The sequence below is a fragment of the Struthio camelus genome, chromosome Z (genome assembly GCF_040807025.1).
Source record: "Struthio camelus isolate bStrCam1 chromosome Z, bStrCam1.hap1, whole genome shotgun sequence".
NCBI lineage: Eukaryota > Metazoa > Chordata > Aves > Struthioniformes > Struthionidae > Struthio > Struthio camelus.
Window position 1 is genome coordinate 83,702,875 of NC_090982.1, and position 26,795 is coordinate 83,729,669.

The window sequence follows — 26,795 nt, forward strand, 5'->3', positions numbered from 1 at the left end:
TATACCAGGCTAACGGCTCTATTATTCTTGATTACAGCATTGTGCTAGCAACACTATAGTTATGCTTGAGAAAATACTTCCATTATAAGTCTCATTTTCTTCCCGATGCTTATCATTTTCTTGAAATATCCTTTTGGAGAGAAATTTTTGATACTTGAAGTTGGGTAAAAAATTGGTTCTTTTTGATTTAGTCAAGGAGAGGAAGAGAAAAGAGAGAAGAATACTTTCTTTTTATTAACTATTTTTTATCAGAAGCACCCTTTTGTTTTGTTGCTGGCTTAATTTTCAGTAACGTACGGGGCACTTAGTTCTTACAGACATTTAATAGAAGTGTTCTAAGGAGCACTGTGGGAAAAAACCTTGTTGCGAGGCATGTTATTTTGGGTGTAGGGGTGTGTTTTGTGTCCTAGGCGTTAGACAAAGGAGCTTTGCTCACACTGAGGCGTTATCACAGTTTAAGTACTTCACCTCTGCCTCTTTAGCACCGTGGGGGTTTCATGACGAGTTGGGTTAGCAATCCACATTTGATGCAAGACGCATGAGTGTCTCCGTAACATGGACAAATTCCTCTGGGATTTAAAACCACTGATTAGAGCTGCAGGGATAATTTGGCCTTCCTGCTCATATAGCTTTGACCCCTCACGGCGCAGAAGTTCTCCACTTCTGCCGTATCTCATACACGTGGTGGACCCTCAAAAGGCTGCTTTAAGTCTGAGGAGGATGTTTGCCAATGGCTTTCAATAGGGTCAATCTCCTCCTCAGACTGTTTTAGACCAAAAATCTGTTAACAACACTAAAACATTTTTTTGAAGCAGACTGTCTTTTCCCACTCGTTCCAGGTAGAGCCCAGGGAGATTAGCCTTACTCACTTTAAGACTACTTCCTTCGAAGTTCAACTTGGGTGGAGGGGAAGAAATCAAGGGGAATTTTTTTTTCTTAGACTCCTTGTGAATGATGCTCTGTGTGCATGGAAGATGCTTCTTTTAGCGCAGCAGAGAGGCACTGGAGATTTGGTCCAGGAGGACAATAAGATTTTCTCATGTAGTGAAAAAGATGGGCAATCTTCTTAGCATTAGGTGATGTCTCCCTTCCACTCCTCTTTCCTCCCTGAATAGATTCAGAGACTCGGGGAAGCTAACTGTTGTATAGGACCATGCTCAGTGATAACAAGGGTATCGCGAGCAATCCTTCCATGACCATGCAGTGAGAAAAACAACTTACTAACCAGTGCTTTACCATGGGTGGACGGGGGAGAATGTGGATGCTTAGGAATCAGAGCTTTCGTTTCCATTTATCATCCAGTCAGACAGGTATGGAGGAATGAACACACCTTTCCATGTAGCCATCCAAAAAGAAGGTTAAATAAACAAAACTAACTGTAAGGAAGCTGTATGTGAAAAAGAAAACCCTCGCAGCGTGGTCACGCTCCGGGTGAGCTCCGAGTTGCGCAAAGATAAAGGAGTTTCAAAGAGGTGGATCGTCACAGCCCCAGTGCGGCTGCATGCAGCATGCGTTTGTGTTGCTAGGTCAGAGCTGGGCTGCGCTGTGTTCGCAGACCGTGCGCCAACTTGAAGCCCTTTGGGGCCGCGCTGGCCTGACCCTGCTGTAAAAAGCTGCAGGTGGATCCTCTGAACAGATGGGGGAGAGGCCCGCTGTACCGGCGCATTGATTAGCATAACACCCAACGGTTGTCGCGTGGCAGCTGCTGAGCCGAGGTCGAGCGATCTGGAGGCGCCTTGGCAGCGACGAAGCCTGCGGAGGGATTTGAAGGACCTTGAGGGATTTGACCCCCAGAGACCTGCATCCCTCCTCCCCAGGGAGTGGTAAATGGAGGCCCTGATTCCTGCGTCATCTCCTGGGCAGCTGCCCCTTAGCTTTTGGGTTGCCGAATCAGGCCTCAGCTGCAAACATCTCATATCAAGGGGTGATGAAAGACACTAGGGGAGAGGCAGGTCGGAAATAGGTGGGAGAAAGGTTCCTGCAGTCAAAGCGCATGATTGCTTTAATGGCTGATATGCCTGTCTCATGGCAGTTAACAGAGATTTTTGTAAAGATAGGGTTAGGAGGAAGCGGCAAGTTGAAACTTGAATTGAGCTGAAGCTGTCTGGTCCTTCTGTGGGTTTTCCTGAGAGCAGCACGCAGGTAGTTTTTGCATAAGCTTGCAGAAGTGTCGCGAGCTGCAGCAGGGCTAAGGCAGCAACAGTTGTATTTAAATCATTCTGGGAGTTTTTATATTTTAGTGACCTTTTTTTCTCCAGCGTTAGCCTACCTGACCTGCCTGTTGCTTTAATCGGCGCGCACCCCAGAAAAGCAACCCCTGGGAAGAGCAGCAGCGGCGGGCAGCAACACGGTTGCATCAGTGGGCCAGATGCTTAGCTGGCACGATGCCACTGTCCTCTGGGGACTTTTGCCGGGAGAGTTTGGCCCAACGTACACGTTCCCCTCGGGCACGAGAGCAGTGTCGTTATTTGAGTTTACCGCCTAGCTCGGGTATGTGGGGTGGCGCTGCGCTTTGGGCTCCCACAGATCCATCTGTATGGATGGAGGCCGGAGCGTAACCGCGGCTGTGAACCCCTGCGCTCGCCTCTCCGGGGGGTGGAAGTGGTTGTCTTGCACCTCCAGGAGAAGTGCCTGAGTTTCTCTTTTCCCCTTAAGGAGGAGCTAGCTCTGTTAGGACTTAAAAAAAATCACTTAAGTTTGTTGCATAATAATTTAAGCCACATCTACAGTGGTCCCCAGTGCTTTGAAATACCACTTCAGCCTTCTTGCAGGAGTTTTCGGCGCTCATAGCACGGAGGGCAAGTAATGAAAACATGGAAGCAATTTAAGTAACAGCATGTGGGTACACAAAGGACGGGTAATGCCAGCAATGTAAGAAGAGGCTGCGAACTGGGGATATAGTATTTATCCAGTGGCCACTTAGGGAGGAAGGAGATATGCCAGTTCCTAAGCTTTCGCCTGTTCTGCTAATTAGGCAATATGGGCTAGCGCCTGATTCCTTCAGCTGCGGTCGGCGGACCAGCGGTGATCAGAGCGGAGCTCTGCAGCGAGCCGCGCCGCTCGTGCGCCGAGACCCGCTTTTTTTTCCTTTTTTTTTTTCTTTTTTTTCCCCCTCCCTTTGATTCCAGCTGCTACACTATATTAAAAAGAAGTAAACATACATTAAATACTTTCCTCATGTTGCTTTTCCGGGTGAGCACTTGCCCCCGGAGGATGTTAGGCGGCGATGGCGAACGGGAGGGGAGGTGAATCCAGGAGGCATCTCGCTGGGTACGGTTGCCTTTCGCCCCCAGCGGGGAAGCCAAGGGGGTGAGAGAGCACCCGGGTCTGCTGGCTTCGATGGTTGGCTCTAACCCAAGAGCTCTTGGGTTTTTTGGTCACGGCCTTGCCAAGGTTCACATCAGCTTCCCCCCCTCTTCTTCCCCCCCCCCACCACCCCGCAACTCTTTAAAATGAGACTGAAGGTAATTTCCTACCCCTTTTCACAGAGCTGCTCTAAAGAGGAATTGCAGCTCGCTTTGTCCGTGCTCGTGCAGCGATCTGAAAACGTAGAAGCGTTATGTAAGCGACCGCTCGCGTTGCAACCGTCCTGCGCCCGGGGATGGAGCTGGGCTGAGCCGCTGCTCAACCCCCCCCCCCCCCGCCCCATCCCACCCCCAAATGGCTCCGTTTCGTTTAGCCCGATCGGAGGGGAGGGAAGCAAAACCAGCAAGGCGCCCGGAGGACGTCCCGTCTGCGCGCTCGCCGGCCCTGCGGCCGCCGCGCCTGCTGGTGCTCTCCCACCTGCGGCGAGGTCGCCTCCAGCCCGGCGCCCTCGTCCTCGCCGAGAGCGCCTTCTCCTCCGGACGAGGGCAAACGCGCTGTCGGTTCGGAAGGGCGCTCGAAGCGTGGCACCAAATGCACCAATCCAGCAGCCCCGGATGAGTAGTAATTGCCTGGTTTTGTTTTTCGGGGGGTTTTGTTCCCCCCATCCCCGCTTTGGTTTGCTGCCCTCTCTGTTTTCCTGTGTCTGCAAACACTTCTCCCGCCTCCTTTTTTTGTAAGCGTATCCTGACGAAGTTTCTTTGGAGCTTCCATCATATGCAGAATTTACTGCTTCAGGGGATGTAAACTTCATTTTTTTGTAATTATTGCATTGGGGTTTTCTGAGAGCTTGGGATGGGTGAGCACGTTTTATTGCTGCGAGATAAGCAGCAGCGAGTCGATTGGAAGTAAAGCTTCCTTGTGTGCAGTCAGAGGAAGCCCCGTCCTTGGATTTTCTTGCTACGTGTTTTTTGATTTCCTTTGGATTCCTGCAGGTATATCCCGTTTCCCTGCAGGAAGCTGCCCGAGTGCCTTTTCCCTGGAAATGCCATTCACCGTCTTCCTTTCCCCTGCTTAGCCCCGCACAGGCAACTTTCTGCTGAAGTCCCCCCCTTCCTTGAGCCTCCCTCCTTGAGGACTCTCTCATTCGCATGCTTTTCCCTTTGGACCCCTCCTTCTTCCACAGGATCATGAACGTTTCCCCCCTTCTCCCGCCCTCTTCTTTGCATCGCTGACTGCGCATTTCGCCTTCCCTCCAGGTTCTCATGTGCATCCGCATCTCTTGTCCGATTACCCCCGCGCCGTACTCCTCTCCCTGGCGATTGGTGTGCGCAAGCGTCAAATTGCTCATCGGGCGTGCTCATTTCTCTTGGCGAAGGGCATCCCCGCTTGAGATTTCCTCGGGTCGCGTGAGTTCGTCCTGTTGGCACCCCAAGCGCGGCTCGGGGAGCTGGCGTAAGTGCTTGCTCCCTGCGCTGCATAGGGGTTAGCAAGGAGGAGAAGTGGCTTGTGCGTTTGTGGTTCTCAAGGAACGGTGGCAAAGGATGGAGCCCCTAAAGCCCCTTCAGCCGGGGCTTGTTTCTGTGCTGCTTCCGTCCCCAAACTAGCTTAGAGAAGCCTTGAGGCTGCTCTAAATGAGCCTAACAGCAGATACCTAAGGCTCATGCTAGCAGTGGGAGATGAAGGGTACTGTTGTAGACCTCAGATCGGGCTGTGGGACAGGGGTAAACCCCTAGAAATGCTAGCACAAGGGGGAGATTTCTTCTAGCTGCATTAAGGTGAAACTGAGTTTCGAGCAGCTGAAAGACCGATTCAGAATTACTCAAACAGGCACGAGGCTCTTGGCGTTTTTACAGTCTCTCTACACAAGCATACTGGTGCAAAGTTACATGAACTCAGCTCTTTGATACTTATCCCAGGTTTCTTTCTAGCTATTTTTTTTTTCCTACTGCATTGTTGAAGATGCAAATGAAACAGCTGCAATTTGCTGCCCTCCCACCGCAACCACCCCCCAAAAAGAGAGAGAATGGCATTCTTCATAGATAGTTTAGATCTTAGGAGAACCCGGTTCACTATGAGCTGAAAACCACTTAGGCCCAGATTCATCTCAATCCTTGAAGACACTTAGCAGAGACACCTGGACAGGGAGCTGGGTTCCCCCGTGGGCTACCTGCGTTGTCACTCGACTGAGGCAGGCCCCTCCTGGAGGTGGTTCAACCCGCGCTGTGCAGTAGCGGGACAGCTGAATCCTGAGCTTTTATCCTTCCTTCTCCTTTGCCAAAGCCGCTGCCTGTTGGAGAAGTGTCCGCCTTGCATCGTGTCATAGATACCTTGTAACAGGAATAGCTGGAACAGTTCCTTTTCCAGCTCTGTGCTCTGCCTAGAGCCATCTGATACCCATCCTTCACTGTCTGTCTCTACTCCTAAAGAACTGGTGACTTTTTTTTTTTCCTTTTTTATTTTATTTTTTTGCATGTAATTCAGTATTTCTTAAAGAAGTAAGCATCCAGGAGTGAAGGGACGGGTTGGGGAAATCTGAGCGGGCTTTTACTGCCTAACAGTGTGCAGAGTGCCAAATGAGGAAGAGCTGCCGTATGTCATTAGCCGCTGTACGACCGGAATTTGTGGAGTCTGCCTGTGTCGACGGCTGGTTTGGTTTTCCAGCGGTCCCTCCCACGGCTGAGCTTTGCTGGCCCTCTGTGCCGTTTCCTTGTTCCCTCTCTCTTCAAAACACGACAAAATGTTCCTCACACTGCTTTGTCCTTTGATGAGATGCTGATGAGACGTTGGTGAGATGGCTTTGGAGAGGAAGTAACTGGGTCCACTTCAGGGCAGCTGGGGGCAGGGGGTGGCAGAGCAGGGACCTGCAGCCCGGCGATGCCAGACGGTGGGAGCTGGATCCCCCAGCACGCTTTCCACTGCAGGACTGGGTGAAACCGGCTGGTGGGGAGGGGACGAAGGAGGAGGGGGGTGGCAGGGAAGGAGTGGGTGCTGCTCCCAACCAGCTCTGTAAAGGCTCAGCCAAGTCAGCGCATGCCAGCCGCATTTCGAAAGCACCGTGTCCTCCAGGTTAACAGAGCCTTGCCGGCGATGTGACGCTCTCACGCGTGCACCCAGTGTTGCAAACCTCCACCCTGGTTATGTCTTTGTCTTTTAGATGCACAGGGAGCCAGTCCTTCATGCACACGTTCACGTTCCTCCTGCCTCTCTTCTTCCGTGCAGTGCTCACCTTCCTCTGCTTACAGGCACATGTGACCACAGAGAGCTTCTGATTTACCTCCAGCTTTTTTCATCTTCAGCCTCTTTTTCACGCACACATGCATGCCCAGCTATTCTCTCTCAGGACAGGTATAATCCTTCACATACTTCATTCCCAAACTGACTCCTCACGGCAGATAAGCTCGCACATACGCCGAGCAGAGTATCCCCTGCATGATGGGCTGGTCTTCAATTCGTGTTAATGGATGAGGGGGTTCATCCGATACCTTCCGCCCAACACGTTCCCCTCACTTACTGCCTATCCCAACATTGTCTAAGAGGATTTTCTTTTTTCTGTGGGCGCTGAAATTTGTGAAGATGATTGGTTTCTGACAGCTTCCTTTTATATAGCTTCTCTGGTGTCTAATGATGTGTGAACTTATTGGCCATTCCCTCTTTGGGAGCCCCTCTAAGGTCCCTTGCTTCTGGCTAGCTAACAATTTTAAGGAAACTTTCTGGAATATAAAATTGTGAAGATTTCTGTACCTCTGTCGAATTTGATTGAAATTGGCCAAAATATTCCACAAATATTGGGGAGAGAGGGTCAGGGCAGTCAGGCAGAGAGTCTGTGTGCATATTCACATACACACATGCGCGCATGCAGAGTGCGGTCACATTAGCCTTGCTTCCTTAGGAAGCCAGCCTAAAAATATCCAGAGTAAACAAGCATTGTTTTGTTTTTTAATGTTAAGACTTTTCCTACTCTTGTAACTTAAAATGATTCCATTTGATACGTGACCCTCAAGGACAAGTCCAGTTTGCTGTGTTTTCGTAAGAGCGTTTTTTTTTCCATTTCTCGCCATGACCTCTAAAGTGAATTAAACCAGTGGCACTTGGCTCCTTCATTTCAGGACACGAAGTGCTATTTCTACATCGTGATTGTATTTGGACTCCCAGCTTCAGTCAGTTGATATTAGGACAGGGATTCTCAAGCTGTGGTACATGCACCGTTAGCAGCACACAAGCTGCTTCAGAGCGGGATGCTCAGCCTGGAAAAAACTCTAGTTGTTCCAGGTGGTATGAGGTAAAACTGAACCCCCTTTTTTTTTTATTCTTTGTTTGCTTTCCCGGAGCTATGGGCTAGGGGTGAAAGGGACAGCGGAAGGGCTAAGGTGCCTTAATGCAGAAATGATGTTGGATATTTCAGATGTGGTCTGGACTCATGCCAGAGATAGTGTTGCTGAAGATGAGGACATGGTCATTCAAGATGAACAGTCAACTGCAGCTGTTTTTGCAGACCTGGGTATGTCTCTATCAATCAATATCAGGCTTGTTTTGCAGTAGTGCCTCCTGTTCCTGCTGCACACTGATGTCTACTGTGGCAGGCCCTGTATGAAGGCATCAGAAGAGACTGCCCTTCTGCATGAAGCTCACAAAAAAAATAAGGGGAGAAGTAAAACAATATTGTCTCGCAGTATAGCATGTGAAATAGAGTAATGAGACTGTGACTCACTCAAGGAATCTGTTACAGGCCAGGGGTAACACTCGGGCCTTTTTCATTGCAGTGTGGTTGCTTAACCATAACACAATTGATCCTCACATGACAAGGACTCCTTCCTCTGTATTTGTCGTAGTTTGGTTGGCTAGAGACTGCACAACAGAATAAGCTTGTGGAGCTTTCCGCTGTTCTCCCTTCACAAGCCTCTACAGCTTGACCTTCTCCTCCGTTCCATGGACAGCTTGCATCTACGTGTAATTCTCTGACGCGGTGACAGAGGGCTGACAAGTTCAGGTCACAAGTAACTTTCACGACAGAATATGCAGGTCAGAAACATGACCATACATGAAAACAAACAGGCAGAGATAAAAGGGGAAAATGCATTAAAAATGTCGGCGCTAGAAGCAGGAAGAGCTCAGGGTACTTCAGTAGTTGAGAAGACAACTTTTTAGGAAAAGGTGGTGGTGGCCTGTTCTTCAAATGATAGGTGCACAGCCCTTCTGGAAATCGGTCCTCTTCTACTTGCTATTGAAACTGGTGAATTTATTTCAAAGTTCTCAGCTATCTTCATCCTCACTGGTAGCTTAGAAATAACGTTTCTCTCCAAGAAGTGTTAGAGCTTGATACAGAAGTCTGAGGATGAAGTTTTTGGGCCTGTGTTGTGATCGGTTAAACCTGATGCTCTTAAAAGTCTCTTTTGGTCTCTAAACCCTGAACTGTGGTAAGAGTCAAATGAGGAATATTTATTGGAGGAATCATTATCTTCACATCAGTTTCTCATGGCTTGCTTTCTCACCTGGGTGGCAAGGTTTGTAAAGAGAGATGGTATCTTTTATTGACATCGGTGTTACAACAACTCCACCACTATAAACCTGGGTGGTTCATTGAGGAATTTCAGCGCTTAATAGTGCTGTAGCTCCGGTGGCTTCGCGTGAGTTGCTCTTGATCCACACGGCTGAAAGATGAGAATCAGCCTGGAGGGCATTGGCGTGTAATTTTCCCTTGCCCAACGCTCCCAGTGGAATGCGGTGGCACAAGCAGCAGCGCCAGAGGCCGCGGCCCGGCTCCTCTTGTTGACTGCTCTGCTTTGTTTGGCGAGGAGAGGTCTGAACAGTGGACTTTCAGATATGTTGCCACTCAGCATGCTCTTGCTTCACCGGCGAGGTAATGATGTCACTCACTTCCAACCACCAGCACATGGCCCGATGCTTCTGTTGGAAAGGCAGCTCCTCTGTAATTGCACTTGGCGAGGCATCCCGAGAAGGAAATGGAGGAAATTGTTTCTTTGCACCTTCAAAGTAGAGCTTACGCTGCAGTTTCTAAAATGACTTCTTTCCTTTTCAATAGTCTTCCCCCCTCTCCCTCAGTCTATGCTGAAGTATTGTGCTGCACTGACTGGCTTCTGCTAAACTTTACCTGCCTTATTTCCAGGTGGGTAATTTGTTGAAAGCTTACTTCTAAGGCTAAGAAAAATAGAACTGAAGCAGATATTTTCCCACTGGGGAGCAGCACTAAGAGAGGTTTGATCAGCCCTCATTCCTGCTTCTTTTAGCCCTCTTACCAAAGCCTTTTCAGCTATAGGGAGAGCCCTGAAGTCAGTATCTTGGCTAATATGTATTAGCAGGGAGCTTGGAGGCACTTGTTTTCACTGCATCTTCCAAGGGAACCCACAGTACTGAATTAATTACATGTTTTCCTTCTATCTTATAACCCTTATATGTGTAACTTAGATGGGGATAATTAACGTCTTTCCTGTTTGCTGATATTGCAGAATTGTTCTATAATCTACAGGACATTCAGCAATGCTCAGCTGAGTTGTTTGAGAACTCTTCCTGAAGACAGCCTGTCACTTTCCATGGGATACTTTTCTTCAGTGATTTATGTAATCATTAGGATGAATTCCCTCCAGCCCTTTTCCTTCTTAATTCCATTGTGTTACTTGTAATTATATTCTTGATTTGAAGGAGAGGTGGGGGGGAGAAGCCTATTTCCTTCTGTGACTACAGCAAACCTATTGCAAGAAGAACTGGTAAAAGCATGATGGGAGGGCTTCATCTGTCCGTAGGTTTTTGGATCTGGGTGTGGGCAGAAGCTGCTGTTAGTTACTTATGGACAGCAATTGCCAACATACTTCATGGGAATTTCTGAAACGCGGGACAACTCTGTGGAAGGGCAGCACATCCTTTGCTGCGCTCTGTGCTTTGGTTGGTAGATACAAAGTGTAACAAAATCGTACTTCATCCTTGGATGCAAGGTGGAACTTGGGTGCTTGGACCATGGAGCCTTTGGCTCTGCTTGAGGCATCCCTGAAAATAATGGGAGTTTGGCTGTCAACGTCAATGAGAGGAAAGAGGTGATTTTAAGGAGGAGGGAGGGCAGCTTGTGATAGGCAGTCAGATCCTACCCTGAAGCGTTTGACTGCTAGATAGTGACCTGACAGTGACTTTCCTTTGGCTTTCTGCATTTGCAGGGGTTCATATTACTGATGTATACTTAAAGCTGTGGTAAAGTGCACTGGGTTCAGGTTATAGAATAGTCCTACTGAATAAATGCAGAAAAAAAGGATCTCTGGATTAGTTAAAAAAAAAAAAAAACTCAAGGAAATAGGACAGATGCTAATTACTGCCTAAATAAGCTTTTTACTATTACATTGTGAATTTGGCTGCTGAACTTCACTTCCACCTGCTCACATTAGCATGTGAGATTGTCATGACACACTGAAAAGATGGGATGGAAATCTAGAGAAACCTTGTAATTTACCTGTCTGTCTCTCTATGCGGCCTTACTTGTATATTTTGCTAATAAAACTTAGTATGAGCCTGTGGTGTGCAGCAGCTGCGTGCTAGAGATACAAGTCGACTCAGTCCATCTTGGCCACATGGTTTAATGGGCCTCTGTGAAATCCCCGGGTCAGAGGCCATCCACCATGCCCATCTTTGTCACATCTCGGTGATGTGTATCCTGGCAGGTTTTTCTTTTTGTTCCCTCCCCAGTATGGAAAGAACCATCTGCCGAGCTGGCTTTCAGAAGAATTTCGAAAAATACCAATTTCCCTTTGTTCCGAAAGGTGGGGGGGGGGGGGGGGGGACAGAAGGGGGATGGAAAGCCTGACCTAAAATCAAGCCAGTATTTGCAGGGGTTTTAGAATAGCTCGTATTGTGTTTCCTACTCCCCAAGGAAGGGTTGTCCTCTTTCTTCTTTTCTCTTTGATTCGATTCCCTGCCACTCTATGAGCAAGTCAGAAGCTGCAGCTGCTGCTGTCAGCTGGGGCAGGGAGTCCCCTTGTTTAAAACCCATGTGTTAATCCCTGGTTAGAAAAAAGTAGAAATTCTTTATGCTCCCCTTATAGTCCCCTTTGCATTCTGTTCTCCCGCAGCTTTGCCGCCTGCCTGGAGTCCTCACCGCTTTATTTAGCGAATGTCTGTATTTTAAGCTCAGTCTCCTTCGTAAAATACAACCAGCTTGGACCAAGTAGCTGGTAACCACAAAGGCATTACGCACCGTTCGGATTGTATCAGAGAGCTCAGTTATGTTAGAGGGACAATTTGAGACTTAGACTGGAGAAGAAAAAAGAGCCAGTGAGAGAAGGAGGACGTGGCCAAAAACTAGTAGATAGAAAAGTGATTCTGTTAAGTCAGATGTGAAAATATAGGTAGCGGTTGCCTCAAAAGGGCCTAGATGGGGAATGGCAGGTAGGATAACAGCCTGTGAATAAACAGACCCAAAGACTGGGCAAAGGGGCCGAAAGAAGGCTAGTTTTCGAGTGCGAGGATGGAGTCAGAGAGGATATAAAAGTGTGTTATGAAGTCTGCGAAAAATTAGGGAGGGATTTCCAAGTAAGGAGAGCAGTTTCCATGGGGCTTCTCATGGACACAGATGGATAGAAATGTTTGCTCGCTGGGGCTGGGTGGACTGATCTTTGTTCCTTGGAAAAGCCAGCAGCCTGGTGGGAGAGGAATTTAAACAGCAAGGTGAGGAGAAAGGAGGATTTCAGATCTGCCAGATGGAGAGGGCTACATGTTGAAGAGGTTGTGATGGGTAAATCAGAGGCCTGAGACACTCAAAAGAAAGTTTTATCACCAGGTGTGGTGCCACAGAGAAGTAAAGTGAAGGGTGAATGCAGAGCCTGGTCTGAGACTGAAAAGGGAGAGAAAACAAGATTTTTGACTTTGTTCCTTTTTCTTGCAAATGCACTCCTATTTTTTTCCTAGGGGAAGAGAAAACAAGAAAAAGAATCGCCCACAGAGACAGGGAGAAAGGATTTAGGTGGTAGACAACAAACCCCGAAAGTTGAAGGCAGTACCCCGTCAGCGTGGTGCACGAGCGCTCTGGGAGAGCCGAGCTCTGCAGGCGATGGGGTGGAGGGCGGCTCGGTGGCCCCCGCCACACTCGCGGAGTAAAGAAACCCCCACAGAAGCCAGGAGCCCCCATGAGCTCCTCGGCGACTCCTCAAGGGAAGGCAATAAAAAAAAAAAGGGGGGGGGGGAACCCAAAGTGAAGTTGATTTCCGCCCTTGCTGGCGCCGTCAGGTGTCGATCTCCACCTCTAGATGCCGCGTTTGGTGAGCGTCTCTCCGAACGACTGAAACGCGAGCGCCTGTTGAACGCGGTAGTGATTTCTTAGGTGTTTCTGCTGTTTGTTTGCCTTGTGTTTGCTCCACTTAACTGGTCCGAGGCAAAACACAGGAGAATTGTTGTTTTTCCCAGCTAATGAATCTCCCTTTCTGCTTTATATGCGCTAACGCGTTGCCTTTGGATTGGAGGTCGCAGCTCTCCTGCGCCTTCCCACCAGTCCCTTTCCCCACCTCCCTCTTCTTTATGGGAAGGGAAAATGAAGAAAATAAGTTGCAAACATTTTCCTTTCGCATCAGTAAAACTTACCTTTAAGCCTCTTTGAGGGGTCTAAAGTGAGTGGAAAGTGTATATTCTGGGATGGGTGGGCTTTCCTGCTGAAACACTTGTGTTTCCACTGTGTGAAAGTTGCAGAAAAATGCACACGGGATAGGCAGGGTGTAATTTTTTTTTTTTTTTTTAAGGTAGAGAATAGAGTAATGGTGTGAAAGAGTGAATTAGTTATGGCAAATCTTATTAGTGTCCATTGTAAGCAGAGAAGCAGAGACATATGGGAGCACTTGCAAAATTATTCCTTGTTTATTCAGCTTCCTAACCGAAGCAAATTTTTTTTGCACAGTGTCATTTATTTGGCAACTGGAGGGGTGTGGAAGGTGTGTGTATATGTAGCGAAAAGGGGGGTGGGGATGGGGGAAATGCAGTATTGGTATTCCATTAAAACTGATGCTCCGTGCTTTGTTTGTCAGGTTTTGGCAAGGCTTTTTACTTTGAAAGCCATTCAGAGAGGATCGGAGCAGATGGCAGGGAGATCCTGTTTGTGTTATTTTTGGACATTCCCATTGAAAGTCTCAGATTGTTGTCCTTCCCCCTCCCCTCCCCTTCCCCCACTCCTGTATGTTTTTCTTTCTTCCTTCCTTTCCCCCTTCCTTCTTGAGAACTTTTTTTTCTTTTTTTTTTAAGAAATGCATATATTATTAATAATATAAAATCACGTAAAAGCAGGATGTGTTTGTGAATAACCAAACGGTGGACATTTTATTTCTGTCTGCTTACATTTGGAAAAAGTTGCAAGGGAGACTGCCTCCTCCTGAAGAGGCATGTGCTGCTTAATAAGGATGAACCGGGTGGAGGTGGGAAGCAGGACTACTATTTTGGGGGATTCAGCTCGATAGCGGCATTTTCCCCTGATAGATCAGGCCTAGGAAGTGAGTTTAGATTGAGTCTCTGATAAGCCAGCTTTAGTGACTTGTACGGCACGTGCTTGTGACCTCTGTCCTTTTTAAACACTGTTGGTAGAGAGGGCCAGCTGTAGCTAGACTGGAGAAGTGGACTTTGCCCTGGCTCTTCATGGTGGTCTTCCCACATCACTGGTGAGATTCGTCAGTCTTAGGCGGTTGGGAAGGCTTTTATTCTACCATCGTCTGTGCCCAGCTTGTTCTGGGAAGAGAAAACTTCATTGCTTTGCATTCCTGCTATGAGCAGTTTTCCCAAGCAGTAATTTAGCTTAATATAACAATGCTGGAAATGCAGGCAGCGCTTTTCATGCGGAAGTCTTCACCAAAGCTCTTCAGTACCTTTGCATAGGCAACGCAGTAAAACTGAGCCTGGCCCAATCAGTTAAAGCACTTGGCTAGCCGAGGTCTGTCAGCGGTGATGTTGCACGCACAAGGCAGATGGGAGGTCTTGGCCAGAGTCAGTATCCAAAAGTTCAGGTGATTCACCCGAAGCTCATCCAGGTGATTAAATCTCTTAAGGTAAGCGGAAATCTCGAGGAAACAAGCTTTCTCATGCTTGTTCTGTCAGTGGCTGTTCCCAGCTGGGAGCAGATACTTACATCTTCAGATCTGTACATCAGCTGCTATTATTTGAGATGTCTGCGCACACAGCAAAGTGCTCTAGGAGGATGTCAGGCCTTGGCCCTGGAAGTACAGAAATACAGGTGAACTTGCCTTCAGCTGAACTATCCTGACCCTTTAAGAAAGTTTGGTTCAGGTTTTGTCTGAGTTCAAGGTGATGATTCATGTTGGTTTTTAGGTTGCTTGAACCTGTATACCCACATCCTCAATTATTTTTTTAACCAGCGCACTGAGGGAACCCACTTCAGAAACTCTCATTTTGTTCTTAATTGAATGAAAAGCTCAGAAGCTCTTTCAGTTGCATTGCAGCCTCTGAGTTTCAGCGCTAGTCGCAAGAGAAAGTCTGTAGTGGGTGACCAAGGGCATGTGAAGTGATACCGCTGAAAGTGCGTCTTGCTGGATACCGTAAGCTAAGGGAAGGGAAAAAAAAAAAACCAAAAACCAAAAAACAGCCCTCTAAAAACTTGCCTTCCTCTGACTGTCACCTCTTGCTAGACAATTAGCATCCCCCTTTGCAGGATTTTGCTCTGCAGCATTGACTTTTACGCCTCTCTTATTCAAGGTTGGCACCTTGTTCTTGTTACCTACTGCACAAGCCTTCTGCTCCGAGGGCGGACGGGACTGCCTCCCCCCCCGCACTCTTCTTATTACGTGGCTGCCTTATGCTGTGTTCGCAGCGCCGGCAAAGGTTTCCCTTTGAGAGCTTCCAGCGATAAGGGCTTTCCTGGTCTGGCGCACTGAGAAACGAGCCAAGCAACAGTCTCAGCCTAGACAAAAGGCAAACTCGACCTACTATTTATGTAGTTACTTAAACATGATTTAACCGAAATAATGCACACTGCGACTTGGCTGGCGGGGGAAGGAGGGAGGGGAAAGGGGGTGGAGCGGGGCTTGTTTCTAATGAGCCAGGAGACAGCACGATTAATTACCTTTGAAGGACAGATAACAGACAGCAAACTGTCTACAGCGGAGAGAAGCAAAATACCAATGCGAACAATTAAAACGTCCACGTGACAGAAGGGTCGGTGCTTTCTCATACAACGGGTGGTTGGCTGCGGCCCCTGGAGACCCAAGCGGGATGCTTTGCCGGGCCGAGTGGCGGCGGGGAGGAGGCAGGGCCGACGGGGGATTTCTGGGCCCTAGGTGCGTTTGCTGTCAAGGGTTCGCGGGCGCTTCCGAGGCTGGCAGCCTGCGCCCTGGGCATTATTTTCATCACATGTGCTTTTGACAGCAGAACTGCTAGCTCCTACTCTTGGTGACGTGCGAGACTGTGAGAAGAACTGGTTGAGGTGGGAAGAGATAGAGCAGAGGCTCTGGAGACAATTAGATACCTGCCTCGAGACGCCGCAGGCCATACGGAAGAGAGCCAAGATAAAGGTGGCCTTTCTTCGCTTTTTCATGTGTTAATTTTCCTCGTCCTTCCTCCAGATGTGGAAGCGCAAATCCCCTCTCGCCGCTTCGTAAAGCTAATTGAAGTCTTCTAGGACTGCGGTCGGAGATGGATGCCCCTTCCGCCTCCGACTACTGTAATATTGGCATCCGGCATAGGTTATTCCATCCCCCTTTGGTCCTCCCCTCCCCTGCAAGCCCGCTCTGCAGCCAGGCCGTGGCTGTAAAGATGTGAAGGTAAAGGCCAATGGATTAGACGAGGGGAGGGTCAGAGGTTAAATGCGCCGGGTTAGAAGCATGCAAAGGGCTACGATTGAAATATTTGCTGAATGCTGACAGGCAGCAGAATAGGGGCAGACAAGTGGCAAATTCCTGTTTTCTCCCCTAATTGAGAAAATATTTGGAGTGGTATTCAGGCGAACTGCAAAAGGAGACTCTGGGAAAGTCAGCCAGCCAGTCCATACTGGGAGGGGAAGGAGTGGAGGAATCTTGTCAGAACGCCGTTCCAGCTAAACCTGTTTCCAAAAACTTTTCGCTTATGCTCGTGGAAATCCCTGGAGCCTGGTGTTTACAGTGTGCCTGGCCATTTTTTCTGAGGCTACTGCGATGTCAAAAGGCTGCCATTCTAGTCTTAAAATGTCTTCCCCAACTGACACCTACCAGAGCAGAATTTGAGCCATTCCTGATGTTTTTGCTTTCAAAGGAAAATAAGCCTGCTATATAAGCCTACCTTCTTGCGTAGTTCGTACCACTCAGGAAATTGTCTGTTTTACAGGCTGCCTTCATTAAAAATCTAGGTGTTCTGGGGAATCCAGATATCATCTGTTGGTCAGCATGTAAATGAGCTGTTACAGGGCATAATGTGGATAAGATCTAATTGTGTGCCAGTAAAACATGACAACTGCTCAAACCCTGGAAATGCCCACTTACAGCTTAGCTAATATTTAGCTACGCTTCAAGCCAGCATAGCAAAACATTCTTTAATAACTTTGTCAGTCTGAAATGCATTCAGGTAGGGAAAAAGGTGATTGGGAGGTGTGTGTAGCGTTCGTCAGCAGGATGGTTCAAGATGGCACCACAGTGACTTCACGGTGGTTCCTATCCCTCAGTTGTGTCCTTCGCTCTCTGGTAAGAGCGGTGGCATCGGTTTCGGGTGTCCTTTATACGTGTGTGAAGTCAGAGTTGGTGCCAACGGAGCTGTGATCAGATGGGCTTTGCAATTAGCTGTGGAGGATGTTGTGGCGGTACCTCTCATACGCGCTCATGCACAAGCACAGGCGCCGCAGTCATTGTGAAACTGCGGTGCGGCGAGAGGGTCCATCTGCAGCAGGAAGCTGAGCTGAAGTGAGCAGAGAGAAATTTTGTTTGTCTGATGCGTCACAGATCAGCTGCCTGGATTCCTGGTTTAGCCCATCCCCGCGTTGTTTGTCACTTGCTCTCTGACGTGGGAGGTTTCAGTGGCCCTTGGGAGGAGGAAATTCCAGCCAGGTGTGGGCCTGATGTCACTAAAAATAGTTAACTGGCCTTTCGCACCCTGACATCTACCAGAAAGGGGGGATTTAATCGTTCATATCCCCTCTGCCCTCAACCTTCTGCCTCCCCCTTCCCCCATTGCTCCTGCTAAAGCTGATAATGTTCTGAGAAGGTTTCAATTAACATAATTTCCTTCTTCCTTGGAAATCTGTGGTTACTTAAGGAGCCTAAGAGAAGAGAAAGAAAGATGTAAAAAGAATCAGTTCCTTGAGCCAAAAAGCAGCCCAAGGGTCAGCGGAGTTTACGTTTGCTTCTATACGCTCATGCCGTAAAACTCTGAGACAGGGTTATGAAATGTTTTTTTGGAGAATGCCATAGCTGCCAATACAAGCTGCAGCAGAGGAAGCTTTTTGGCAAGGCTGCATCCTACTTATGGCCAGCAAATTATGTTGCATTTGGACCCTCAAAGGCTTTTGCTTCTTGAAGATACCCAAGAGAAGTTTAGGAGCTTTTTTACAGTCAGTATGGGCTTGGTTAAAGCCATCAGTGTTCATCAGCAGGTCAACAGTGTTCATCAACAGGTCCAAGTGCATTGTCCTTAAATGTAGCATGCTGAGGTGTGCCAGGATTGCCTTCTACTGGTCTTGCCTTACAGTTGGGCACGGGAAAGTGGTGACCAGGTCGTGGGGGATATTCCTGCTCCCGGGACAAGGCAAGAGCCTGTTTTTTCCAGTTGCACTGCCACGAAGTGGCTAGTGTCTTGGCTGCTCAGTACTGCAGGCTTGGACCGAGTTTCAGAAGTGCTTTATAAGAAGTGGTCTGATGGGAGCAGACAGCGAGATCATCAACTTGCAGTAGAGAAACTGGGGCGCAGAGGCGTTAAAATGTCTCCCTCTGTGTTGCGCTCTGTACCAGCAAGAGAGCTGAAAGTGAAGCCCTAGCCCATTCTGTCACCAAACCGTCCTCCTGCCATGAAATCACGTGTCTGTAGTGACCTTCCCATACCCCGCTCCGCTGCTGCTTGGCTTGCACAAGTGAGAACAAAGTGACGCTTGTTTGCCTCGTCCAAAGAACTCAGTCAAGCAGGTGATTGTCTTGCCTCCTTTTTCAGTCCTGAAACAAAGTGTTGAAAGCGTTGTCCTGCGATGTAAGACATCCCGTATGTTCTCCCGGGATTGAGTACCTCTGCTTTCCAAGTGCAAGTGACACTGAAAGGAAGAGAGATCAGATTCCCAGGACAGTAGGAATAATTCCTGAAGTGGCAAATTTAGGAGAAATCTGTGAGCACCACTTCTCTGCGCTCCTCATGGGGTAGGCTTAATAGCTCTCGTTGCAGTCACTGAAGAGCTGATCCTTCGTTTGCAACCCTGCCAGAAAAAACTGAGAGAGGAAGAGAAGTCAATCAAAATCAGTTAAAAAAACCTCATTGTTTATTTGGCTTGGGGATACCAAGAGGCCAGCAGATCTGAGACCAATCTGAAACCATCTCTTGCAGCAAAGACCGTAGTTCCCAGCAATGAACTCCTGGCTCATCTCGAGAACAAAGCTCACCAAAGTCTGCAGCTTCCTTGTTCAGCAAGGGTGGGTTTTGTGTGGTTTAATCAAGTATATTTTCAGAACAAGGGCAAATGTGCTGCCTCACGTTTGCATGAAGGTGTGGAGTTTAAACTCCAAAGAGGTTTGAGCCTCCAAACCTAGGCGTATCTAGTACTGCCAAGGAATGTGAAACACACACCTTATATTCTTAAAATGAAAATGTTAAGCCGTTTAAACTTCCTCTGTTTTGATTTCCCTCACTGCAAATCAGGGATATGGTAACACAGGCCATCATCTGTGAGAAAGACTACAAAGTTTCTAAAGACTACAAAGCATTTTGAACCCAAAAGTGATATCTCAGTGTTGTTTCATTTTATTTGGTCTGCTTTGGTTTCTAGTCAAAACTAGGTAAATACAGCTTTGGAGTCAGTGACGCTTTCAGTTTTTATTTGAATTTGAAGCCCCAAAAATGAAAGAGGGGGAAGGGAGACAGGAAATACAAACCGAAACTAAAAAGGAAGTTTGAAGAAACCCAAGAGAAATGGAAACTCTGAGTTAACCGAGGTGCCTTCAGCTGGAACAATGTAAAGTGTTAGCTAAGCCAGGAGTGGAAAATCATACTTTTTCACATAACAACAAGAGAAGAGCTTCCCTTGGGAGTGCTGAGTTTGGCCACCTCAAAGGTTTTAGTTTCTAAAATATTACCTGTAATAGCTAGTTCTTTTATTAGGGTTTTCTGTGTGGAGAGCCAGGACACTTTGGAAAGTCAATTTTCAGGGGAGACCGAGGCTCCGAGCCTGAGTTACCAAAGGTTGTTCATACGCCAGGTTCAAAAAAGCTTAAATTTCACAACTTCCAGATGAAGGCTTTATCTTCCAGGCCATAGTGTTTCTGCAGGTCTTCAGGGTGTTTTACATGGTAGCTCAGGATTTTGGGCTGAGAAGAAGCAATTTCTGACCAGAAGTTTTGAAATTTGTCTGATTCACACAGTAATGTTTTTTTTTGTTTTTTTGTTTTTTTTCACTCTATGTGGTTTCTGGTGGGCTGATTCTCAGCAGTTCATTTCTTAGGAAGAGGTTAAAAGAGCATCCTGCCAGCCCCATGACACACAGTTTCAGTAAAGAGGTGACTGAAAACAAGTCGGAGTAAACGTCTTGTTTGGGTGTTTGTAGTCTGACTCAGCAGCCCAGACCTTGATTTTTATCTTTTGAAATGAGTGGGTGGGAGGGAGAGGTGATTGATAACAGTTCAAAGCCAGGCAGTTTCTAGCATCTGAGGCTGAAAGGTATAATAATATTTTACAGTAAACGATATTAGCATTGTGATATTACTAATTCGGTCACTTATGCCATTTCTGTAGCGTCTTGCAGCCAGAGCAGTGGGCCAGTGCATGCTCATTTCCTAGAGTACACCTTATGTGGCTGGAATATTTTAGAAAATGCAGAGAAGCTTAATCCTCCCCTTCTGACTTTGCTGTTTGCACTGGAGGCAAACTCAATGTGCAAGTATAGCTGCAAGTGAGTATCTTGAATGCGAAGGAGATGATGAAGTAACATGGATGGGAACTAAAGATAAAGTAAAAGTTTATATTAGAGTTTGGTTGGCAAGATTGTCCCCAGACTTTGAGTGAAAAAAGTTCCCATCCCCCAAAACACGAATTCTTTTGTGAAAAAATGAAACGCTCAAATACTGAGGCGTTTTTCAGTCTTCAGCACTCCGCAGAAGAACGTTCTGACATCCTTGGCGCTTCATACTAGCAGTGTGGTGGGACTTCCTTAACAGCCTGTCACACCATCCCTCAGCAGTACAAGCACTGCAGCAGTCCCCAAGTGTGCTCCTCCTCTTGCCAGTATGATTAGGCACAGTGCAGCGCTGGGGAAGCTCCTCTTTGAAGGCTGAAGATAAGAAAATCCTTTGCTCTTAGATGGGAGGAAGCAATCACTGGAGTTTCACTACTAGTGGCATTGTAGCTACTGCAAGAGTTCCTGCCTGAGGTTGAGTGACCCAGGTCTCGATGTTAAGTATGCCTGGATTTGTCCAATATTTGGATGGGTTAGCTTTTGAAAGTCCTCAGTTCTGTTGGCATAAATCAAGAACTCGTGGTTGAACACTTGGTGTTTACTGGGTTATATACGATCCTGAAACTGTATGATTTGAAAAACTTCTTTCAGGCCTATCAGAGAGAGAAGTCTTAATAAAAAGATGTATTGCCTCTGAAAATGGGAGGAGAGAAAGAGTCACAGAGAATTAAAGTGAATTTCCAAACACACAAAGCTCACAAAGGGAAAGCAAGTCTAGGACCTCAAAATTTCTCGATATCAGACTAATAATGTAGTCATTAGATGAAGCTGTCTTCTCTTAGGCCTGTATGCCGATTCAAAGTATTTTGCAACCTCAAAGTGGAAATGTGAAGTGATGTATTTCTGGAGTGGCGTGGTGATTAAAAACTCTGGATGTGGAAGATGGACCTGCTGCTAATTGGTCTACCGCAAACCTCCTTTGTGAGAGTGGGCAAGTTGCATGGTGTCTTTGGGCTTTCATTGTCGGCTATAAAATGGGGAACATCCTAGTTCTCTTCACAGGATGACTCCTTTGTTTCGGGGAAGCTAAGACCTTAGGGGTCTTAAAGTGTTCAGGAGTCAGGCTGGACATCATTAGCTCAGAGCTGGTCACTCCCAGCTCCCATTCCTCAAAACAAAACAAACAACAAACAAACAAACCCAAATCCACCCTCCATACTGCTTCCAGTTTTGCAGTCTGCTCTGCGTCCTTCCTTCCCACTGTCTGTATTTTGGTTTATTGTTATCACACTGACCGGGGAATTTCAATTTAATGCTGTAGTAGATAGACAGTGCTTGACACTGCTTCCACCCTATTTCCGTAGAGTAATGTAATACGATCTTTTGGCAAGTTCCCTTTTGTTTAAAAGAGAATCCAAACGGAGGAATCAGATTGATTGCTGGGTTTGTATGCTTTTCTGTTCACGGGAACGTCTTCCCATTGTAGTAACATAAAATGTAAAGATTGAGGAACTTGACCCAGCAGGTGACAACTCCTGGGAATACAAATGTTCAGTTGTAGGAAAAAATCTCTGTTGCAGCAGCGCTGTGGAAGCAATTAGGTAGAGGATAATGGATGGGCTACAGTAAGATATGAGGGAATAATTCCATGGAGGTGCTTAGTGGTGAGATCATAAACCACAAGAGCAGAGCTTGGATTGGTTTATGATGTCAGCAGAAACCCTTGGTAGTATTCATCTCCTCAGACAACGGCAGCCCGAGTGTAAAGACGACTTTCCTCTAACTGCTGCTGCTGCTGCTGCTGCTGCTGCTGCTGCTGCTGTTGTTGTTGTTGTTGTTGTTGTTGATTTCAACTAATCAGTTCCCGAAGTTGGAATCCCTGCTGTTGGAGTGACTGCAGCAATGTTAAAGTTAGTAATGATGCTGTATTTCAGTTTTAGGAAATCTGGTTTCTATTTCCACTGCCACTACTGATGAAGTATTTTGCATTCACAAAGCTTTTCTTCCTTTCCAAAGGCTCCAAGCAGGCTACTTGGATGGGGAAAGAGTTGTTCTTTATTAGTGGGAACCATAAGCCCAAAAGCTCAAAGAATCAACTCGACCTTTGTTTTGGGGCATCCGTTACCATGCTATGCATGTTGCTTACCTATATGGGCATGCACGTGCAGAGAAGGTTGTGGGGAGCTTAAGGGAGGTAACACTCTCTTTGCTCACTAGCTGCGAGCAGAGGAATGGTAATGGGTGAAGAAATTCACCCGTCTTGATTCTGGTCTGTCACAGTGTCAGGCTGAAATGTGAAAACCTAATCAAGAATGGCAACTTCAGGGGGGAGTATAATATCTCTTTGCCTTCTCCTCTATGTTTGTCAAGGCCTTGGGACTCAAGTGAAGGCACCCAGATAAAGGAAGGGCTCTTTCCCTAATGGTATATGCAATAATACCTTCCTGTCTTCTCACCCACCCTTCTCCAAGAAAAGAGCACCAGGGATTTCTCTGTGCACACATGCAAAGCCTTCTGCCTCTGGAAGAGTAGGGTTTGCTCTTCACCCCAGCTGTCTCTCCCCAAAAGGGTTTCCCCACCATGATCTTCTGGAGCTCTAACGGTAGTTATTGAGTCGTGATTCAGCGGTGTCTGCCTTGAGACGAACCGATTGCAGGTCTTTTGGTACTTATCTCAGTGAGAAACACATGCTTTTGTGCACACACACTTCTATACTACCCTCAGTTTATACTACCTTTTACAGACAAACACAAGATGAATTCCTCTCCCTTTCCTTATACACAACTGTGTAAATGGACTAGAATATAGCTCAATTCCATATCGCCATGTCTACCAACCTTTTCATGCATATACGTTTCATTGCTTTCATTGCTGGAAAAGCGGTAAAAGGGATTGTTTTAGCTCAAACGAACATTTAGCCCCACTCCAGATGCACTTTTCTAACTTTGTAGAAAGTTGTAGTCGTTCTTTTTTACAAATTACTTTTCAGGTTAATCTATTTTTAAACCCTGGAGGTTTGTGTTTCATCTTGAAAAACAAAAATTCTGTTATTCCCACAGCTCTGTTCCCTAACTTTCGACCGCAACCTGACACAAATCCTTAGTGATAGTGGGCCATATAACCAGCTCTTTCGAGACTGCTTGGCTTTTCCCCTTGTGCTTTCTCATTGTGCTTTGCGGGGTCAGGAGATTCCTGTTACGCTTTAGAAGCTAGTGTGGATCAAAACCAAGGCAGACCTGCAGACCCCACGCACACCCAGTCACGTCTCTCTTTGCTAGTCCTGTGCTTGTGCTGCTGTAGAAAAAATAAGGTGGTTTGGAGAGCTAAGGGAAATCTCAGCCTGGCAGCACAGTTGTTGCACTCTGCTATATCCTGTAGACTTTCTCCAGCCTTGTTCAGGAGAGGAGGATCTCCCCTTTGCCTCCGCTTCTCAGTGGGAAGCTCCGTGCTGGAGCGTTGAGCCTCCTTGCCAGGGGAGCAGCACATGAGCTGATCTATCTGAACAGGTTAAATAAACAGGACTGTGTTTGGGTTAATTGTCACTGGTTCTGCTGCTCTCCATTACTGATCTATCTGGGAGTCTGGCCAAGGAGCAGATGCGACAGACAGCATCATCACCTCCCTCCTCGTCCTCATTGTGTCTGGCTTTATCCTTCTTCTTCTCCTTCTTCTTCCCTTTTTCTTTTTTTTTTTTTTTTTTTACTTTTTTTTCTGCCTTCTTTGGCTGAGCAAATAGGCCAGATGGCAGTGAGAGGAACAGACAACAAGTGAGCCATGGCATATGGGCAGCCTGTTTAATTTCGGCTCCTGTTGGGAAGTAGCTTGCAGAGAGATAAGTTACAAAAGCAGAAGAGGAGGAGGTGTGTGTGTTCGAGGGACAGCGGGAAGGGGCGACTCTTCTTGGGGGAAACCAGATTCAATTTACAACTGTCGGCCACTGGACGCCCTGTCAGTCCAAAGCCCTTCCACAAAGTTCAACCATTGCTGCGAGCCGTGCCGTGAGGACGATGTGGCTGAGGGAGTAAGGGACGCAGAGGACCGAAACCCTGGCTGCATTCCTGACACAGAGCAGTAAATTAGCTGTTTCCGTGTCAGTTTGCCTAGGAAGTCTTGTCAGCTGCAGAAGGGGAGGAAAGATGGAGATGTCTGTCCTCAGACGAGGAGGAGGAGGAGGAGGAGGAGGAGGAGATGTCTCCAATTTCCATCTCACCTACCCTCCCCCAGCCAGGCTCAGGCCAGCCTCACTGTTGTTACGGAGGTGGGATGCTGAGCCCAGCTGCAGGAGAGGAATCATACTGCCCCTGAAGCTTTTTGCTTGTGCATATGTTTGTGTAGGCTTGCATACGTGTGTATGCCTCCACATTTGTGTATGTCTTTTTGCATATACATTAGCGTGTGTGCGTGTGAGAGGGAGAGATCATCCGCTTCTTTGAAGGAAGAGAGATTGAATTTTGGAGTTTTGCTACACAACTAAGTAAAAAGTAGACACCCAACAAAATAAAGGGCAACCTCGTAATAGTGGGCTTTACAACTTTTCCCTTTCTCCTTCCCTTCTCTTTTTCCCATTCATTTCCTCTCTCTTTGTTTTTGCTTTTCACTTTCGGAGCATTAACTGTGAACTTCTTGCTAGCTCTTCATTTTGTTCATGCATTTTGGATTTTACTGAGTGAGACAAAAGCGGGTCTTACCTTGAATGTGTCTGAACGATTTAGGGACAAAGTTAATTGCACTACATTACACACACACACCTATATAAATAGGTATATGTGTGTGTGTGTGTGTGTGTGTGTGTGTGTGTGTGTGTGTGTGTGAGAGAGGCTCACTGGTTTCATTTTGATGAACTAGGACTTTGGGAGAAAGTGGGGGGATTTAGGTTTCTTTTTCTTACTTTCCACAAATGTGTTAATTTTGCATCAAAACAGCATTGAAATGTAGTTTTCAAAAATGCCTGAGCAATTTAGGAACTTTAAAAGTTTTCGTCCCATTGACTTTCATTGAGCTTTGGGGTCCTTGGTACACGCTCTGTCTCCGAAAACCGTTCTTCACCCGTGAGCTGCTTTTGAAAATCTCTCACGTTGGCAAGAAACCTCCATGTTTTTTCTGCTCGTTTCTCTTTGATGGGAGTGAGCACCCGGCATGAATCTGAATACAATTGGTTGCATAAATCTGGTCCCTTGCCCATGTGGGCCATTCAGAGCACTCTGTAAATATTGTCAGCATCTCGACCAGCATAGTGGAGCTTAGGCTCTACGCGCCCATAGATGTGATTCAGCTGTGAACTCCATGCTTGCACTTGGCAGGGTGGGAAAACTCTACAAACCAATTAGCTCTGGAAATCTCAAGCCCTGTTGGCAGAATATGTAAGATCCTCGGCCACAGTTGCGTTCCGTGTCTGCACAAAGAACTTTTTATACGACATTAATTCTGCAGAGAAGTTTTTATTCACCAGAGAGTCTGTGGAGAAATGATTATGCATCACCGACTTGGTGGAGCAGAATTTTAACTTCCAACTCAGACATTCCTTCGCTGATTAGTTGTAACATGAAATAGAAACACAAGCCTGTGATTTATTGGTGAAATATTTAAGATAGATTGTTAAATTATTCAACTAGCAGAGTTTAAAGCAGGCAAGCTAGCAAGAAACAAACAAAAAAAGTCATCCAAATAAGATCTCAGTTTTCCTGAATTTCAGAAACTTACATTTGGAATCACAAGATATCTAAAACAAATTTAGTTATTGCAACGAGAAGAAAAATGCAGTTTAAAATGAAAGATTTCGGCATTATTATTCTACCAACAGACTTAACCTTGAATTTTCCTCCATCTGATCCCTGTAGACTGCGTTTCATCTGCATTGCTAGTACTTGTTGCAGCTCTCCATTATTTCCTACCACTCAACTACCACATCTTTGGGCGGGCACCCAGCCTGGCTGCAGTTCTTCCTCTTTCTGTGAAGGCTAAATGATAGGCTTTGGGGCTCCCTGTTGATAAATCTGGTCTTGCGTGTACAGTTGATCTTGCATTCTGCCTCATGCTAGAGAAGAAGTCTTTTTAATCATCTGCTTTACTTACCTTTGCCCAGTTTTACCCTCTGCCATCTGGATTCATGAGGTAAAACTGGAGCTGTCGTCTTCTCAGAGGAGGAGACACAGAACATGTCCATGGTCTCTAAGGACACTAGAGTTTTTGTGGCAGTAGTAGCGTAGACTCAGTGAAGTAAAGGGTGGAGGAAGCATAAGGTTTTTTTGTGGCAGTCTTAATACTAATTCCCCAACTTTCAAGAATAAAGTGTATTGAAATCGCTAGGCCTTAAGGAGCACTTGTTATTTTCCGTTTCTGTACACCTAAGTAAGTTCCTCCAAATCTGAGAGATTACTAGTTCCTACAGCCATATCCGTCCTAAGATCAATGTGACACTTTAAAAGCAAAGTTGATTGGATTTTGACACGCC

General features: G+C 46.8%; 1 protein-coding gene across 9 annotated transcripts in view; it reads left to right on the forward strand.

The window, feature by feature from the left end:
* Positions 1-26,795, forward strand: part of LOC138060854 (SET-binding protein-like) — a 267,800-nt gene that overhangs the window by 18,843 nt on the left and 222,162 nt on the right. The window lies entirely within an intron of this gene.